This window comes from Heterocephalus glaber, unplaced genomic scaffold (genome assembly GCF_053883595.1).
Source record: "Heterocephalus glaber isolate CG9 unplaced genomic scaffold, H.glaber_assembly_v1.0 deba00001757, whole genome shotgun sequence".
NCBI lineage: Eukaryota > Metazoa > Chordata > Mammalia > Rodentia > Bathyergidae > Heterocephalus > Heterocephalus glaber.
This window is the reverse complement of record NW_028258454.1, coordinates 4,359,966-4,380,450: the sequence shown is the minus strand read 5'-3', so window position 1 is coordinate 4,380,450 and position 20,485 is coordinate 4,359,966. Positions and strand designations below refer to the sequence as shown.

Genomic DNA, 20,485 nt, shown 5'->3' with positions numbered 1-20,485 from the left:
TAGTGGGTGTGCTTTGCAGGTAGGCTTGTGTACACTGTGGTAGCAGGGCTGACTTTGATATTGTGTTAATAGCTGCCTTTAATGGCTTCCTTGTTTGCATGTCCTCTTTCCCCTAAGTGGATAAGTGGGTAGGTGGATAGTCCCTGCCTCTTATCTTTGCCTCCTACTTGCTTTAGTCAGTAGAATGTTAGCAGATGTGATTCAAGGACAGAAACATATATATATATATATATATATATATATATATATATATATATATATATATATTGCTTTCCATCTTGAATGAGTGATTTTCTTGCTTAATCCTCTTCTCTAACCATGAGTACATTCTTGGGTATGTACCTCAGGAAGGAAAAATGAGGCAGAGGTTAAGTGCCCGGCTGTCCTAGGCTTCCCAGCCAGCCTGGCTGCCCCAGCAGAGGTGTCTTAAATCAGCCCACAGCCACGTGCACAAAGCTTGGCAGGATCGGAATATCTGGTCCAACCCACTGTAAATTACCCACCACACAGAGCAATGTAACTGCACAATGGTTGGGCTCAGATCCTCCAAAGTGAGCTATGGGGACAGTGCAGTGGACACATCATTTTAGTGACAGAGGTGGAGTTAGTATCCACAGATCTATGTTATTGAGAAGCAGGTTTAAATTCCAGGTAAGGGAGAACCATCTAATAAATTGAGGAAAGGGGACAGATAGGACATTCTTTTCATAATAATAATAGTAGATGATAATAATAAAAGAATCTACTATATACCAGTCACTAGCCTACTTCTATGCCTATTTTACAGATGAAGAAATTAAAAATTGGAGAGTTAGTCATTTATGCACTGTATTATCAGAGTTCCACCAAAATAGGAGAGTTCTCTCCCAATCTCTCTCTCTCTCTCTCTCTCTCTCTCTCTCTCTCTCTCTCTCTCTCTCTCTCTCATCTCTCCCTATTCCAAGGAATTTCTTATACAAAGAATTATTTACTCAACTATGAGGACTGCCTCAGCAAGTTGGGGATCCCTGCAGCAGACTGGAACTCTCAGGCTTGAGTTGGAGCTGCACTCCACAGGCAGGCTTGCTTTTCCCTCAGGAAAGTCTTAGTTCTGCTCTTCTGGCCTTTCAACCCATTGAATCAGGTCCATCTGGATTATCTAGGATAATCTTCTTTACTTAAAGTAAATGGATTATAGATTTTAATCACATTTACAAAATACCTTAACAACAACACCCAGATTAGTGCTTGACTGATTAACTAGGAACTACAGTGTAGCCAGGTTGACACATAGAATTGACCATCACAGCCACAGAATGAAAGTGGTAGACCTAAGGGTGGAACCCAAGTTAACCTACTCCAAAGTCACTGCACTCTACAAGGTAGCATCTCAGCCTATATTCCAATAAAAGTTTGTCTCGTTGTTACCAGAAATATGCAAACATAAGCTGCTTAACCATTTGTCAGAAATGGGAAAATGTACATGGACTAATAAAAAACTATGGTATGTGTTTAAATTTTAAATTTTTATTACAGTAAAAGACATATTGCTATTAATCCCCCCTGATATATTCTTCCTCACTTTAAACACTTACCTTATTTTTCTTGCTGCTTTCTGGAGCAGTACCACAAGTTTTTTTGAGTGTCTTTACAAGTGTGATAAAAATATAGTAAATGTTACTGCAGAGGAAAGGAAGGCTTGGAAAAACATTGTGGAATGTCCTCACCTACCAATCACAAATTCATCAGATCTGTCACAGTGCAACTTCTGGCTCTTCTTCAAAGAGGGTAAATTTTTTTTTTAATATGCCTTTACAAAGTAAATTCTCAATTTAAAAAGAAGGTAAACATTTCAAATTGATTAAGGGGCATGAGGCAGCCATGACAGCACATCTAAGGACACTCTGGAAAGACTTCCAGAATTGCTTCAGGAAGTGGCAAAAATGATGGGATAAATGTGTTCAAAGTGTGTGTGTGTGGGGGGGTTATTTTGAAAACATCTAATTGCAATGTGTCTTACTGTAATACATTTCTTTTAAAAATTTTAAATTCACAGTATTTCTTGATCATACCTCATATTCTTGATCTTGGTTGGAAGTTAGTCCTTCAGATCATAATACTAAGATTTGCTTAGTAGAGACCTTTAGGAAACACCATTAGTAAATAACGATTTGTAAAGTGCAATATGTGAAATAGATACCTTTATAGCATCTAATAAGGCTGCTTAAAAACAGCTTTTTGTCAGATTTGAAAGTATCTTTGCAATATTATTTAAAATATTAATCTGAGGAATCATAAAGGATTTATTCAGTAAATGAAAACTTCAATTTATATTGTTTGCATCTATATCACTATTATCACTATTAATATCACTATTATTGCATCTATATCACTATTATCACTATTTCTGAAATAATTCTGAATCAAGGAAGTTTTACAATACAGTATATGACCTTTAAAGAATAACTAATATTTTACTTACTAAAGTTTGATGTGATGGGCTGAACAATAACCTTCCAAAGATATCCAGGTCCCAATTCCCAGAACCTGTGAATGTTACCTAAAAGGCAACGGATTGTGGTGAAGCAGTAGGGTGAGGATTTCCCAATGAAGAGATGAGCCTGGTGTGGGCAGGTGGTCCCAGGAAACTACAATAGTCCTTACAGGAGGGGTCAGAGTAGGAGAGGAAGAGATCAGAGTGGTGTGCTATGAAGATAAAACCAGAAATACATGTGGCTCCTTGAAGCTGGAAAATACAAGGAATAAGCAGCAAATGGAGGAAATCCTTTCTGTTTCTATTAGGGAATCCACTTAAAGACAGGACATAATTTTCTTCACTGGACGTAACTCCAAACTCAGCCCAGAGACCCAGCAGCATCAGAGGACTCTGCACACAAAATTTCTCCATTAGTTTCCTCTCACATTTTTGCCTTTCCACAATTTCCCAAGCTTTAAAACCTAAAACCACTTTCCTTGTTCAGACATAGCCCTACAAATGTATTGCAGTTTGCTGAAGGTACAATGGAAGTAGAGTTCTAAGCCATTTTAGGTCACTTTTCATTGTGGTTTCTCCTGTATGCTATGTGTTGCACATATTTTTTAATTGTTTGCTTTTCTCTTGTTAATCTGTCTTTTGCTACACGGTTCTATCCCAACCAAAAACCCACACAAATTAAAGAAAACAATGGTTTTTCTTTCTCTGTAGGCTCTGGTAGCTTTACAGATGCTGGGCCTGCAAGGAATGTGAGAAGGATGCAGAGTAGAAAAGCACAGGCTGCTGTACTTTCAAAGTGGGGGAGTGTGTCCAGCAGACTTCCCCTTCTTGCATGTAAAGAAGTCTTAGCAGAAAGTGCTTGAGGAAGAACTTTTCTCAAGGTCTTGGATGAGAAAATCCTAGGAATGAGGGTGCTGATGCTAGAAACATAAATATGAAGAGCTTAGCCCATGGCCAGAAGCACCTGAGACCTTGACACTGCCAGTCAGTCCTCACAGACTGTGGTGCCCTGACAGTGCAGCATGTTAGGTGGAGATGGGTAGCCTTCCCTGACCAGACTCGTCAAGGAAAGCTTTTGTAGTTGCCTGTGGTCAGGCCCCTCAAAATCACATGAAGATCTATTATCAGAGCCAGACGTTTCATGAATCCTGGGTCAAAAGATTTGCTAAAGATTTACACATAACATCCTCCATTTAGGTGACAATTTGTACTCCTATACCACAATATCATGAACACTAGGATTATTTTTCTTTAAAATATTTGGCACTATGAGTTAAAAATGTTCTCTTAAGATTTGATTTCTACTTGTTGGTCATCAGGGAAGTGGAACACCTTTCTGTGTTTACTAATAATGGATTCATGTGGTATTTTTATCTTTTTAAATTAAATTTTATGCACTTCTATTACTATTTATTATCATTTTTATTTACTTTCAGTTATATCAGCTGAAAATGTTTCTAATTTTTGCTTTTTTATGGTAGGTTACAGAAAATTTGAGTGTTTTTACAAGTAATATTCCATTTTTCCCTTATGGCTTAGCTTTAATAATCACAATTTAAAAGTCCTTATTTAATTCAAAGTTGTAAAACAATTGTTCCAGTACGTTCTTGCAGACACATACAGGTGCATTTATTTGTAAAGTTTTATATAGGTTTATCAGTGGGAGACAAAGAGGCAACATAACCTCACACCTACTGTCTGTACATGAACTAAATAACGGATGTGTAGGGACCAGTTACTGATAGACACCGAGAAGACACCCTGGGTCAGAGACAAAACCTTCAATTAATATAGAGTGGATTTTTTAAGGTTTTGGGAATAATACTTACTTTACTATGATCAAAGTGTTTAGCCAGTTAGGCTAACACTCTAAGCATTTATTGAACAGTTCATCTCTTTATTACTGACGTGAAATGCTAGCCGTATCATATACTAAGTTTGTGTGTTTATCTGGTGCTGATTTCCTAGAATTTTAATTACTATAGCTTTGAACTTTATTTTAATATGTGGTAGGGCAGGATCTGACCGTTATTCTTGTTTTATAATATTTTGTTGGCTCTTCTCATCCATTTATTTTTCTAGACAAATTTTAGAATTATTTCATTAGGTCTTTCCCTCTTGCCTAATTTCCATTGGAACTTCAGTTGGTTTTATAGTATATTACTAGATGAACTTTAGAGAATAAATTGATATCTTCTTAATATAGAGTTTGCCTATGACAGTTGGTATATCCCACTAGTTTGGGCTAGGTTTTAATGAGACAGGGATGGAAATCATGTCCTTGGTTGAAGAAGAGCAAGAGGCACTCTTGATTTTGGGGTTTTTTTTTTTTGCCTAAATAGAGGGAGAACAACCCCTTTTACTTCAGCACCATAAAAGCCATATAAACATCACATGCGCACACACACACACGCACACACACACACACACACACACACAGAGTTCTGTTTCACATAATGGGATTTCAGCCAAGGATCTCTGGACCACATACATGACAATGATTCCATAAGCTTTTTTTTGAAACAGAGTCTCACTAAGTAGTTCAGGGTGGCCTTGAACTCCCTATGCAGTCCAGGCTGTTCTCAACCTTGTGGTGATCCTTCTACATCAGTCTGCTGGATCAGTGACAGAATTACAGGTATGTGCCACCATGCCCAGCTAGTGATTCCATAAGATTTTATTACCCAGTGACATCATAGCTGTCTTAGTTTGTGAAGTATCCACTCTGATGTTCACATAGTGACAAAATCACCTAAAGATACATTTCCCAGAACATATTCTTTTCATTAAATGACACATGATTGTAGGCATAGTACACTATGTTACATATACTATGTCCAGTACTATAGCCACAATACTATATTTTATATATACTATATATATATCATATATAACCATATATATAAACTTAATTTGCACAGTTTTGACACAGTTGAATTTCAGCTATTTCCATGTAGTTTATAACATCAGTCCCCAACAGTGTGGTTCACATTTTGGTGACCACAGTATATCAACTAGGAGTAATTGCAGAAAGTACAAATTTTACTGCTATGTCACCATGTAAATAACAAATCAGAAAACTGATCAATGGCTAGTCATAGGTCTTCTTTTGTTCAGTTCATGCACAAGCAATAAAGTGAGTAGCTATGTCACCTCTTTGTTATTTAGTAATGAGCCAATATGAAATTTTACAAAAATGAATAATTGAAAGAGAATTGGCTAACAATTAAAGTACAGCAAATAAGAAACAATGATGAAAGTGAAATCTGAGTTGAAGACATAATGACATCAACATGATGGTTACTCAAGACAGCGGAAGTCAGAAACAAATGAAGTTTACAGACACAAACTTAAAAAGATGATAGTGACACAAAGGAGAAAGAAGACCCAGAAAAAGTAACAATGGCCAAAATGTCACCTCAAAGGAACTCTCAGGGACATTTCACAACATCGAAAGTACAAAGAATAAAACATTCAGAACAGATCTAAATCTTTAAGAGAGTATGAAAATTTGCTAAGGCACTGAAAAGATGCTCTGTTTGTATCATAATTCTACAAGAAGAAAACAATCACTGCTCAAAATGCTCTCAAAAAATAGAGTATTTTAAAGAAATAAATAAAACAATTGAATTCTTCATGTTTCTAGTATTTAAAATTACAACATACTAAATAAATAATAATTTCACCGTTCAGGTCCCAGTACATTTATCACAGTGGTTGAATTTTTTAATGTTTCAGCCAACGTGTATAAAGGTCATAGGACACTGGTAATATTTTCTGCTGATGAATAAGTTCACTTTGCATGGTCTCAGCTGGTGTAGCCCTTCTGATAATGTGACCATGATACGTGGAGGGAGCCTTGGACTCTAGGAGCAGGGAGGCAAGAAGTATGAGGACAGGGAAGACCTTCCAGCCCAGAGTCCCTGCAGGAAGTGCAAGGCTGAGCCAGTACGTGCACCTCTGTAAGGACAGTGATGCTCATGATACAAATTTGGTCTAGGGGACAAATGTGCCACCACGGAGTATGGATATGGAGACACTACCACTCAGGAAGATCTGTCCCCAAATTAGTTTATTTAAATATAATTCCTCTGAAGCTTTTGGTTATAAAAGTACAGGAACTTTAGCCTCTGCTTCTCTGCACTGTATCTTCATTCCCCTTCAGTCAGGGGAGGAGACTGTCTAGGTCAGAAATGCCCACTGTCTTGCCTGGCATTACTTGTTGGGGGATGCCATTATTCCCTTTCAGCACTTTGATATGAAGTCATCCTGGCCACTTAATCTTCCGTGCAGTGACGCCACGAAACCCTCTCAGCCTAATGGGTTCAGGCACATCTCTCCTGGGCTTATAGCCAGAAATGGATTGATGTTCTGGTTTAAAAGGAGGTGGAAAACAAAGAATTTTTCCCCCCAAAGGAGAAATGAGAAAGACATGCAGTTTCTATTAGTGGCTATAAGAGAAGATTTTTGCTTAAAATCTCAATGATGCTCCATAATACAGTGAGAATGATTTATAAAGCCAGTATTAACTGGCTGGGCATAAAGGGGTCATTTGATTTTAATGCCACAAATAGGACTGCTTCTATTTTGGGTCTGATAAAGGAGTCTGCAATTGTGTACATGAACAATTTTAAAAGGTAAATCACGCCTATAATATGATTAATTTAGAGAGAGGGTCCTGCAAGAAAGCTGGACACACAATAATATATGAGATGTAATCTTAGACAAAATGCATAACATCCCCATATCCACAGAGGAAAGGTACACAAAAGACAGAGCCAACCTTATTTATAGACTGTCTATGGTGTAATTTGAGGAACTCAAAGACCTGTCTAATCAAATATACATCCTTGCTATGTTTTTGCCTTTATCCTGACTTCCTATGAGTCTTTCTGGATCTGCCTTTGACTAGCAGAATGACCTTGAACAAGTAAGTAACTTAGATCTCAGCTTCTTTGCTGTATAGTGAGAGGGTCAAAGGAGACTCTCCTAAAGTATCCTTCAATTCAATGGCTTTGTGACTTTCCAAAGGTCTGCATAAGAAATGCTTTTTATTGGAGGAACATCTGGTGTCAACAAGTAAATTTATTAAAGAGAAATTAAAAACTTAACTTTGTTCTAGAAATGATTTAAGGTGATACACTAGGAATCCATCTATCTACCTATTATCTTCTATCAATCATTTATCTATCATCTATCTATCAAGAGATTTATTATGGGAACTGAATCACAAGGTTATAGGAGCCAAGAAGGCCCACAATTTTCCATCTGAAAGCTGGAAAACCCAGGAAGTCTGATGGTCTACTTCATTTTGAGTCCACTGACCTGAGAACTAGAGGCCACTGGTACAAATCCCAGTCCAAAGCCAAAGTCCTGGCTGGTGGTGTAAGTTCCAGAATCAGAAGGTCCAAGAACCAGGAGTTCCCTTGTCTGAGAGTAGAAGATGGATGTCCCATGTCAAGAGCACCCTTTCTCTGTCTTTTTGCTCTAGTTAGGCCCTCAATGGATGGGAGGAAGCCTGCCCACATTGGTAAGAACACATTTTCTTTACTCTGCCTGCCTATTCAAGTTTTAATCTTTTCCAGGAACAGCCTCCCAGACATACTAAAATATAATGTTTACCAGACAGCTGGGCAACATATGGCCTTATAACCAAAGAAACCAATAGATAAACAACACTCAAGGGCAGGACAAGATGAGATGTCCCTGACTCAAGCAGTGAGGCTGAATAAAAGGGGGTGGGATGGAGTGAATTCCTCCTTCTTTTTCTGCCTTTTGTTCTATTTCTTAATTCATTTGTGTCACTATAACAAAATACCAAAGACTGGGTAATTTACAAGCAATAGAAAATTATTGCTCACAGTTGTAGAGACTGGAAAGTCCAAGGTTCGGTGTCAGTGGGCTTGATATCTGGTGAGGGCTGTTGTCTGTGAAGTAAGATGGTGCCCTGTGGCCTGTCCTTCAAAGGGACATCCTCTAAGGACATGCTGTGTCCTCCCAGGGTAGAAGGAGCAGGAAGGCAAACACACTGCACATAGGCAGACTTTCCTATACGCCTTTCTTCATAGACAGAAAGGCAAATGCAGCTCAGGTACTTTTATAAGGCAGTAGGCCGCACATGAAGGCTGGAGCCCAGATGGCCTGACTGCCTAAAGGCCACACCTCTTCATATGGTTGCATTCTAGATTAAGTTGCAGCATGCTGTTGCCCAGCAGATGAGATGATGCCCACTCATATAAGAGAGGGTTATCTACTTTACTGACTTCACCAATTTAAATGTCATCTCACTCAGAAATGCCCTCTTGATGAATCCAGAACTGTTTAATGAGGACACCTGTGGTCCTGTCAAGTTCGCATATAAAATCAACCATCGCAGATGACTTCAGATTAGGAGAATAAGGAGACATAGCAGCAAGGAGCATAACATGATGACTGGATTCTACATAGTGGGACAGCTCCAGAGACCACTTAGCAGAAGGTGAGGTAAATCTGAGTGCAGGATGAGTACAGGATTCATGTTGGGTTTCTTAGATGTTGCCATGCTGAAATGATTACACAGCAGAATGCCCTAGGTTCCTGAGGGAGGCAAGTTGGAGAGTTTAGAGGTGAACTACCATGTAGTCTGAAGGCTACTTCCAGAAGGCTTGGCAAAAGGGAAGTGTGTCTTTATATAAGGAGATGGGGTGAACGTGAGAAGACACTTAGAGCTGGTGAACTCAGTTTGGCATGTACTGTTGCATCAAATTTGCTGTGAATTCAAAATGTTTCAAAACAAAAATTTCAGCCATCTTTCATTAAGCCTTTGAGACATTCACCTGAAGATTTCCTGGCAGCATTTCCCAGGTACCCATTCCTATATACATTTTTGCATTCCCTGGGACAACTAGAGCAGAGAAAATCGAGGCCAGCTCATGTTGTATGCATATTCCCTGTTTGCAGCTGTTTCTCACTGTGAGCCTGCCCTGGACCTGCTAAAACTCTGAAGATGCGACCCATTAGGCTGGGTTTTAACAAGCTCCCTGATTCTTCTGCACATTATAGAGAAGCCCCATTCCAATTGGCAGTCACTGTCTTCTCTTCCAGTTAAGTAATGAGATTTTCAAGGCTCAGGAAATGGAGCCAAGTGGTGAACAGGCCTAGCACTCAGTTGGGACAAGAAGACGGGGTCTCCAGGTTAGAACATCATGTTGCCCACAACTGTGGGGTGTAGAGCCAGAGAGGTGCCATGCAGAGAAACCAAAGCAGAAGTCAGGTACACTATCAAATGGAGTTGCCCATCAGAAGAGACCAGGACAAGAGGGAGAATTGAACTTGCAGACTCCAGAGATAAATCAAATGAGAAGAGAGGACTTGAAGCAAAAGGGGGAGGTAGGACTGAAGTGTGGTTTCCTTGGCTTTTGTGGGTTCTCCAGGCTCTTACAAGTTGATACAGGAGAACAAGGAGAAGGAATGAACTGTTAAGGCTCAGATTAAAGAACATTCCCTGTTTCTTTTTCCATACCTACTCTTTCTAGTGCCAAATCAAGGAATTAGGGAATTCAGTATTTCCACCAGCTGTGCAGCAAACCCCAAAGGATAATGGTGCCTGTGCTTCAGGATCTCCAGGGTGGTAGCCAGACCCATTGCTAAACAACTTTTTTTTCTTTAACCAGGAAACTCCTCCTGACACCAAACCGCATTACTGAGGCCACTTATTGACTGAACTATTAACACACAGCTGTGACTACACAGGAAGTTCTCCAGGGCCATGGTCCCCAACCATTTTGGCACCAGGGACTGGTTTCATGGAAAGCAGGTTTTCCATTGATGGGGCAATGGGTATGGTTTTGGGATGATTCAAAGGAGGGCTCCACCTAGTTACCTACTATGTGCATGCATAGTTCACAGTAGGATTCATGCTCCTCTGAGACTCTAATGCCCTGCTGATCTGACAGAGGGTAGAGCTCAGGCAGTAATGTGAGCAATGGGGAGTGGCTATAAATACAGATGAAGTTTTCACTCACTTTCTGTTCAGCTCCTCTGCCACTGGTTCATGACTTAGAAGTTGGAGCCTCCCATTTTAAACATTTTCTGCAGCTATCCATGTTTCCAGTTTGTATTGACCTTTGTATTAAGTTCTTCAAGGTTCCCATAATCCAGTAGGCTGTCAAGTAACTCCAGATTTCTCTGAAGTGACTTTGACAAATACAATATCATAGGAGTCCAACCGGTAAATTTTCCAGCCATCTGTGCTTGTTCCACTTTTACTTATTTTATATGTTAGTGTTCTGCACAAGAATATGTCTTTTAGAAGGAGAAAAAAACTTAGCTGCTGAAAAGATATATGTTTAAAAATCAAAGCCCAACACTGTTGTTGGTAATATTTGTGTTTATTTTCTGAAAACAATTTATTCAAATGTTCCCTGTCTTCATTTCTTGTATTTTTAAAAAATTCTTTTATTGGTCCATTTTAGGTATACAATACATTTACATTTCTCATTGGGAACTTGTACCTTTACATGATGCATCTAGGTTCTTATTTTTTCCCCATTCCCTACACTCCCTTCACCCCTCCACCCTTCCCTATTTATAAACTTTGTTTCCATTTTTTCCATTTCTCATAATTTTTCCTTTCCCTTCTTTCTTTTCCCCTACCCCTCCCACTTTCCCTACCCATTTGGACCTTTTTTTCCTATTTCACATTACAAATTATTCATTTTAATCATTGGTACATTTTAGATATACAATATAGTGACATTCATCAGTGGAAATTTGTACATTTACATAGTCTCTCTTGGTTCTTATTTTCCCCCCTTCCGCTGCCCTCCCTTCCACCCCTCCATTCCTCCCTATTTACAAAGACTTTGTTTCCATTTTTCCATTTTCTCATATTAATTCCATTCCCTTCTTTCCTTTCCCCTACTCCTCCCACTTCTCCTTCCCATTTGCCCCTTTTCTTCCTATTTCACATTATCTATTATAGCTTTTAGTCCTTATTGACACTTTCAGGTCCTCACACTAGAGAAACTATTTGGTATTTACACATGTGTGTCCTATTTATTTCATTTAAGAGTATCCCCTCAGTGTGCATCCATTTAGCTATAAATGTCTCTAATTTCTCATTTTTTATGGCTGAGTAGTACTCCATTTTATACAAAGCCACGTTTTCTTTCTCCGGTCTCCAGTTGATGGGCATTTGGGCTGTTTCCAAGTTTTAGCTGTTAAAAATTGTGCTGCAATTAACATGGTTGCACATATATCACTGTGGTATGATTCTTTTAATTCTTTGGGGGAGATACCCAGTAGGGGAATAGCGGGGTCAAATGGGACTTCCAGTCTTAGTTCTTTCAGTTATCTTCATACTGATTTCCACTGTGGTTGCACCAGTCAACACTTCCACCAGCAGTGGAGCAGGGTTCCTCTTTCCCCACATCCCCACCAGCATTTGTTATTGGCTGATTTCATGATAGGAGCCATTCTTTCTGGAGTGAAGTGGAATCTCAGCATTGTTTTCATTTGCATCTCTCGAATGACCAGTGATGTTGAACATTTTTTCATATGTTTATTTGCTATTTCTGCTTCTTTGTCAGAGAAATGTCTGTTCATTTCACATGCCCGTTTTCAGATTGGGTCTTTAAATTTGGGAGGTCTGATTTTTTTTAAGTTCTTTATGAGTTCAAGATAGTGGGCCTTTGTCTGAGGAAAAGCAGGTGAAGATTTTTTTCTGACATTGTAGGTTGTCTCTTCACACTGCTGGTGGTTTCTCTTGCTGTGCAGAAGCTTTTTAATAAGAAGAGATCCCACTTCTTGATTGTGCTACTTCATGGGCAACTGAGGTTTTGTTCATAAAATCTTTTCCTACACCAATGTCTTCAAGAGTTCTACCTACCCTCTGTTCCAGCTGGTTCATGGTTTCTATTTTAATATTTAGATCTTTAATCCATTTTGATTTTAGTTTAGTGCATGGTGAGAGATATAGGTCTAGTTTTAATCTTTGGCAAGTTGAAACCCAATTCTTCCAGCACGATTTATTAAAGAGGCTATCTTTCCTCCAGTGACAGTGTTTGGCTCCTTTATCAAAGATGAGATGACTGAGTGTGTCTGGAGTTGTTTCTGCATCTTCTAATCTGTTCCACTGGTCCTCAAGTCTGTTTCTTTGCCAGTACCATGCTGTTTATATCACATTAGTTTTGTAGTATAGTTTCAAGTTGGGGGTTGTGATAACCCCTGCCATGTCTCTGTTTCCTAGAATTGCTTTTGCTATTCTGGGTCTCTTCTTGTTCCAAATGAATTTTTGGATTGTTTACTCAAGGTCCATGAACTATGCTGCTGGGATCTCAATTGGGATTGGATTGAATCTATATAGCAGTTTTAGAAGTATGGCCATTTTCACTATATTGATCCTTCCTACCCAGGAGCAGGGGATGTCTTTCCACTTTCTGCTATCATCTTCAATCTCTCTTTTCAGAGTGCTATAGTTTTCACAGAAGAGGTCTTTGACTTCTTTCAATAGGTTAATTCCTAGGTATTTCAGTTTTTTGGATGCTATTGTGAAAGGAATTATTCGCCCTATTTCTTTCTCAGTGAATCTATTGTTCATATAGAGGAAAGCTATTGATTTTTGTGTGTTGACCTTGTATCCAACTACTTTACTAAATTTGGTTATTCAGACTAGAAGACTTTGTGGGAGTTCTTGGGGTCTTCTATATAGAGTATCATGTCATCTGCAAATAATGACAATTTGACTTCTTCATTTTCTATCTTTATTTCTTTTATTTCTTTTTCTTGTCTAATTGTCATGGCTAATGTTTCCAAAACTATATTGAACAGGAGTGGTGATAGTGGACATCCTTGTCTTGTTCCTGATTTTAGTGTGAAGGATTTCACTTTTTGACCATTTAGTTTGATACTGGCTGTTGGGCTTTCATAGATGGATTTTATCAGTTTGAGGTAGAGACCATCTGTTCCAATTTTTTGCAGGGTTTTTATCATAAATGTATGTTGGATTTTGTCAAATGCTTTTTCTGCATTGAAGGAAATGATCATACGGTTTTTGTCCTTGCCTCTATTGATATAGTGTATTACATTGATTGATTTGTGTATGTTGAACCATCCCTGCATCCCTTGGATGAATCCCACTTGGTCAGGGTGTATGATCTTCTTGATGATCTTCTGCATTCTATTTGCAAGTATCTTAGTAAGGATTTTTGCGTCTATGTTCATTAGTGAGATTGGCCTATAGTTCTCTTTTTTGGTTGGGTCTTTCTCTGCTTTGGGGATCAAGGTGATGCTTGCTTCCAGGAATGAATTTTGGAGTTTTGCTTCCCTTTCAATTTCACTGAAGAGTTTAAATAGTAGTGGCAGTAGTTCCTCTCTAAATGTCTTGTAGAATTCAGCAGTTAAGCCATCAGGAACTGGGCTTTTCTTAGTTGGTAAATTTTTAAATTACATTTTCAATTTCATTGATTGATTTTGGGTTGTTTAGAATTTTTAGGTCTTCTTAGTTCAATATTGGTAATTCATATGTATCTAGGAATCTGTCCATTTCTTCTGTGTTTTCCATCTTATTGGCATATGGGTTTTCCAAGTAGGTATTGATGATCCTCTGGGTTTCTGCTGGGTCTGTTGTAATTTTACACTTTTCATTCCTGATTACATGGATTTGGGCCTTTTCTTTCCTTTTTCTGAAAAGGTTGGCTAAGGGTTTGTCAATTTTGTTGATCCTTTTGAAGAACCAACTCTTGGCTTCACTGATTTTTTTGTATCATTCTCTTAGTCTCCATTGCATTGATTTCTGCTCTGATCTTTATAATTTCCTTCCTTGTATGAACTTTGGGTTTGTCTTGCTCTTCTTTTTCTAGAAGCTTGAGGTTTGGCATCAGGTTGTTCAATTGGGCTTGCTCTGTTTTCCTAATATGGGCTTTCACTGCTATGAATTCCCTTCATAAGACTGCTTTCATTGTGTCCTATAGATTCCGATATGTTGTATTGTCATTGTTATTTAATTGAAGGCACTGTCTGATTTCTTCTTTAATTTCCTCTGTGACCCGTTGGTTATTCAGAAGTGTGTTGTTCAATTTCCACATGTTTATGAAATTTTCCCCATTTCTTTTGCTATGTATCTCCAATTTCATTGCACTATGGTCTGATAATATACAGGGGATATCTTCAATTCCTTTGCACTCTTAAACACATTCTATGAGCGAGTATATGGTCTGTTTTGGAGAACAAACCATGTGCAGCTGAAAAGAATGTGTATTTTGATTTTGTGGGGTGGAACATTCTGTAAACATCTGTTAAGTTCATTTGTTCAAGAGTTCAATTGAATTCTAGTATTTCATTACTTATTTTTTGTCTAGTTGATCTATCTATTTGTGACAGTGGGGTATTGAGGTCCCCTACTATAATTGTATTTGTGCATATATGACTTTTCATGTCCATTAGTATTTGTTTTATATAGTTGGGCGCACTAGTGTTTGGTGCATAGATATTTATGATTGTCATCTCTTCCTCTTGGATTCTTCCCTTTACAAGGATGTAGTGTCCTTCTTTGTCTCTCTTAATCAGTGTTGGTTTGAAATCTACTTGATCTGCAAAGAAGATAGCTACTCCTGCCTTTTTTTGGGTTCCCATCACATAGAGTATTATTTATTACCCTTTAACTTTCAGTCTATGAGTTTCATTTTGAATTAAGTGTGTTTCTTGTATGTAGCATATTGTTGGATTTTGTTTCTTGACTTATTCTGCCAGTCTATTTCTTTTGATTGGTGAATTGAGACCATTAACATTGATGGTTATAACTGATACATATTGAGTTATCATGGTCATGACTTATTGTTGGATTCTCTCCCTTTACATTTAATTTCTTGTCATGCTCAATGGGTTCATTCTTCTTTGCTTCCTGGGATTGTGATCCTTGTTGTCTTTTCCTAGGATATTGTCTAAAATTTTTTGGAGTGCTGGTTTGGTATTCATGAAGTTCCTAAGGTGCTTTTTGTCATGAAAGTATCTTATTTCTCCATCCATTTTGAAAGATTGTTTTACAAGGTACATCAATCTGGGTTGGAGGCTGTTTTCCTTTAGGGTTTGAAATATGTCACTCCAAGCTCTTCTTGCCTTGATGGTTTGTGTTGAGAATTCTATGATTCTGATGGGCTTTCCTTTGTATGTGATTTGTTTCTTTTCTCTAACTGCTCGTAGAACTTTGTTTTTTGTTGGGTTTCTGGAATCTTAACAATTATATGCCTATGGGTAGATTTTTTTGATCAAGCCTATTTGGAGTCCTATATGCTTCACTTATCTATATGTCAAGTTCTTTTCTCCTGCTTGGGAAGTTTTCTGCCGTTACTTCTGTGAAGAGTTTTTTCATGTCACCTGCACTCACTCCTGTTTCTTCGTTGACCCCAATCTGTCTTATGTTATTCTTCTTTACATCATCTAGCAGCTGCTGGATTGATTTCTCATGTTACCTTACAATTTTGAAGCAATTTTTCTTTTCCTGGTCACTAATTGCAATCTTATCTTCTATATCTGAAATTCTGTCCTCACATTGGCTCATTCTGCTGTGTAGACTTTCAATGGAGTTTTTAGTCTCCTGGAAATCTGTTTGCATCTGTATTATGGATTCCATTTGTTTCCTATGTTGGGATTCCATCATGTTCCTCCGCTCTTCTCTAGATTCATTAATCATGTCTTGCACTATGAGCACAATCTCTGCTGTTATCTGATAAATTATTTCTGATTTTTTCCAGATTCTCTTTTGTTGTCAGTTTGCGGAGTCCAGGTGGTTGAGTATCAGAGTGTTCCATCTCATTTCCCTTTAGGGTTGCTGTAGGTGATCTCAAAGTTTGGTTTTGAGACTTTGTTTACTTGTTTTCTCATTTTGACAGGGGTGGGGGTGCTATTGGCACCTGCGTGGCTCACCTTCTCTGGTCTGGGAGTGGTGGAATGGTGGCCCAGAAGCACCTTCCTCTGGGCTGGGAGCAGTGGAACAGCGGCCTGGAAGCACCTTCCTCTGGGCTGGGAGCGGTGGAAAGGTGGCCCGGAAGTGCCTTCCTTTGAGCTGGGAGCCCATTTCTTGTATTCTAAGATTGGATGCTTAATTGTCTGTTTCTGCTCTATAAACCCTGAAGCATTTTAGATTTGTAGAACAATTTCTGTTTCAGGCATGTACTGTTTTTCTCTGACCAATATGTTTTCCTTTGGAAAACTTCCCTCTAATGACTCTGTACTTCTTGAAGGCTCATCACTACCCAGACATAGCTGATGGTCCAGGAATGGATGTGTGGCTGCAGTGCACTAAGTGAGCCCTTTTCTAGATTTATATAGTGCCGTTGAGACAGAAAAATGTTTCATGTAGGGTGTTTAGCTGGTAACAATCTTGTCCATAATATGCAAGTAGCATTAGCTGATGAATGAAACCATGCAGAAATAAGCAGAGCAACGAATGGAGTCTTGTTGATAGTATTTGAGCCTCTGGATCCCACTGGGCCTGAAGCCATTTCCATACCTAGGTTTTCTCAGTTAGATCCAAGATTTCACCTGTCCTTGGATGCCTTCCAATATTAATCCCATGGATTTTGATTGTGCAGTACTCATTTGTGCATGTTCGTAAAACAGTTATGAAAAAGTATCATTCACTTATCCTAAACCAGGAAGTATGCTTCTAAGTAAAAGAGCCATTGGCTCAGTCTCTACAACCTCTCACAGGCTCTGAATGATTGAGCACTTGGCTTCTCTAGGGGACAGTAATGGTTTTTTTTTTTAATCTAAAAGAATCTGAATGTTTTCCTTATTACAGTATAAAGAGTGACTGTCTGCTTCCTCTGGAAGCTCTGACCAGGGACTAACCTCATGGACACCTGTGTGCTGACCATGCCTCCAGCTCTGGTCTTTATCACATGCCTTCTTTTTATTGTAGATAGCTAAGTTAGTTAGAAAATGATATAAGGCAATTAGGCAGGGCTGGGCCCTCAGTACAGAAGACAATTGTGGGCAGAAGCACATTCACTAAAGGCCAAGCTTCAAGAAAAAGAGGAATGACTATACCCACATACTTCCCCTTAGGATGAGCAGCAGTGGTTTATAATTCTAAATAAGCATCAATCACCTTGAGTGGGGACCAAAACCTCCCTAGCCCATTCCTTTCCAGAAAATCCTTGTTCATTTCATGTATACTTGCTACATGACTTGCTTCCCCATTTGATGCTCATTTAATAAATATTACTTAAGTGACTATACTTGTAATCTTATTGGTTGACCCACCTTGTGATTTCCCACTGGATCAGTAGTACCTAAGCAATTATACTTTTAATCTTATTAGTTGACTATAGTTTTGTCCCACCTTGAACCCTCCTCACTTTGTGGCTTTGCTCAATAAAACACCCTTGAGAAGCAGGGTTGGTGGGCAACCCACTTTCCAGGTCCCCTTCTGTCTCCCTTAGACAGAAGCTATCTTTCTCTCAATAAATTCTTTCTACTCTTAACCTCTGTTGTTCCTAGAATTCATTCTTTGATTTTAGAGAACAAACTTGGAATTTCAGATATCTAGCAGGTTGGGAATTATAATATTTCCCTTATATTATGTGGAGGTCCATAGATCATACTTCCTATATCACTTTCTCAGAGAAGTTTCCGTGGTCTCTTTTTCCTGCACCTCTTTTTTCCCTGATTTCAGTGGCTCATGCAATGTTGGGGGCAAAATGGGTTAGGATTGAATAATATGGCCCCTTATTGTTCTGATTGTTCTGTGCTGAGCAATGGGAACTTCTCTGATTACATAGTTCCATCAGAACTCTTGGTAGCAGAAAATGTGTGGAGAATAGAAGAGCTCACCCCTGGACCTAGTATTTGAGATGATGATCTAGACCTGGTCTACCTCTACCCACATCTCCTACCTATTTTCTCACTGGTTTGGGAGTGAGAATCCCACATTCCTGGGGGAAAGGGGCCATATTAGCATCTCAGACATGGTGCTGTCCTTTGACACAGCACTTCCAAAGCAACCCCATGAGGACCCACTGGCCTACTCTCCAGCCAAAGTCTATCACTGCTGCTCCTCCAGTGTTCTCCAGCCTCTGTGCTTTCATTCTGTCAATAATAGCTCAGGTTCTTGTGTACAATGAGGAAATAATTGTCAAGTGTACATCAGTGGTAAGTAGTGAGCAGCTATGTTTATTGAAGATCACAGGAAGTTGTGCTCAGGGCCAGTCCATGCCAACAAATGTATAACGCAGATGAAGAAAAGTACCAAAGTGACAGAAAAGCACTGCACACAGGTCAAAGGCAGCAACAGCAATAAGAAAAAGGGGGCCAATAATTCAGGCATTCAGAATGTAAAGGCCAGACACCTCTCCATTAGGTGCCTCCCTCTAAATCTTCGCTGGCCCCTGTGCTCTCACCTAGAGCATCAGCGATCCCCTAGGCTTTTGTTATCTTATTTTCTACCTTTCTTAGGATAATGGAAGCAAGAATAACTGTTGGGTGCTGTTTAGAGTCAAATGGAAGGAAGGGAGTGATTCACTCATCTCTATTGTTTCTAACTGTACTAATTCTAGTTTCTCTGTTTGGAACTTCCCTTGAATTGACATCTATCCAAACTACTCATTCTTATAATGCCACTTCTTCCTTGAAGTATTTCCTGAACTTTTTCATCATCATCATGTAGCTGTCACTTAACATGTATGTGTCATAACAACTTCATAAGGTACATGCTAAAATTATTCCCCTTTAACAGTGAGAAAAATTCAAGGCACAGCAAGGTTAAATAATTTCCCCGATGCTGCACAGCCAGAAGCAGGAGGGAAAGGATCTGGTTTTAAGCTATTTGGCTCCATGCTCAGATTTTCTAGAATGTACTGCTATAACTCCTCACAGCTCTCTCTTACATTTCTTAGGCTCTCTTAGCCTTTCTCTTGTATTTCCATTATTTGCATGCAACTCCCTCCCTGCATATTCAAGCTGGTCAAGGAGGAGGTGGTGAACTGTACACAGTATTTGAAAGCAAACAATCAGTTGCAATTTTCTGAGTCTTGGTTTCTTCATCCTAGGGTGCATCAGGTTAAATTTCCTAAAAAGGAGCATAAGGTGGGTATATAACACCCACATTTATTATTTTTAGGAGTATTTCTATAAATGAATTATTTGTTTTAATTTTATGAGTCTTATTATAGTATACAAATGTGTACCTAACAGGAAAATAAAATATTAGTGAAATAAAGTATTAAATTTTTAATATGTATTGAGTGATAAGCACCAACATGTTCAACATCAACTGTTTGCAAAATCTAAAAAGTCACAACATAAATAAATTACTATATGGCCTACAATGAAAATACAAACAAAATGACAATAAAAATAATTGTTACTTCAATTATAACATCTAAGGCCATCTTTTCATGTGAAAATAGTATGTTCCATACACAAGTATTGCTTACAGTGAGAGCACACATGTTTTTATTTCCTATCTTTTTTTAGGACATATTTGACATCTTGCTGGCCTTGCTTTTTTGTTAGGGGGTTCTTGTGATGTTTCATTTGTCTGTTCACTGGTCTGCTCCAGAATTTTTTTGTGGGACTGTCTGGGAAGATACGTATTTTTCTTCCTCTGTTGTAATTGATCTTTTATCAATTCCAGTCCCAATTCTCTCAGAAAATCTCTCCATGATATTTTGCACTTGTTATTTTCCTTGTAAACTATGATACTATTTATGCCTAACATGTTAAGGATGGAGTAAAACACAACCATTGTCCAAAATTTTGTTTCAAGAGACATCATAGTTGCCACATAACTTGACAACATCTACTCCGCCTTTTGTTTTGTTGTAAAATGTGACTAATTCTGACTTAATTTATATTGAGAATTCACCATCTATCTTTTTTTTTTTTTTGAGACAGAGTCTCACTATATAGTCCAGGCTAGCCTTAACTCACCAAGTAACACAGGCTGACCTTGAACTCATAGGAGTCTCCTGCCTCAGTCTGCCAAGTGCTGGGATTATAGGTGTGCACCACCATGCCCAGCTTCACTATAAA

At 38.6% G+C, this 20,485-nt stretch overlaps 1 pseudogene across 1 annotated transcript in view; it reads left to right on the top strand.

Moving 5' to 3' along the window:
- Window positions 1-292: 292 nt before the first annotated feature.
- The window catches only part of LOC147821240 (kinesin-like protein KIF11 pseudogene), an 82,527-nt pseudogene continuing 62,334 nt past the window's right edge, over window positions 293-20,485 (top strand). Inside the window, exon 1 of the transcript XR_015447390.1 lies at window positions 293-20,485. This exon is cut by the window's right edge and continues 22,038 nt beyond it. The product of XR_015447390.1 is annotated as a kinesin-like protein KIF11 pseudogene (transcript).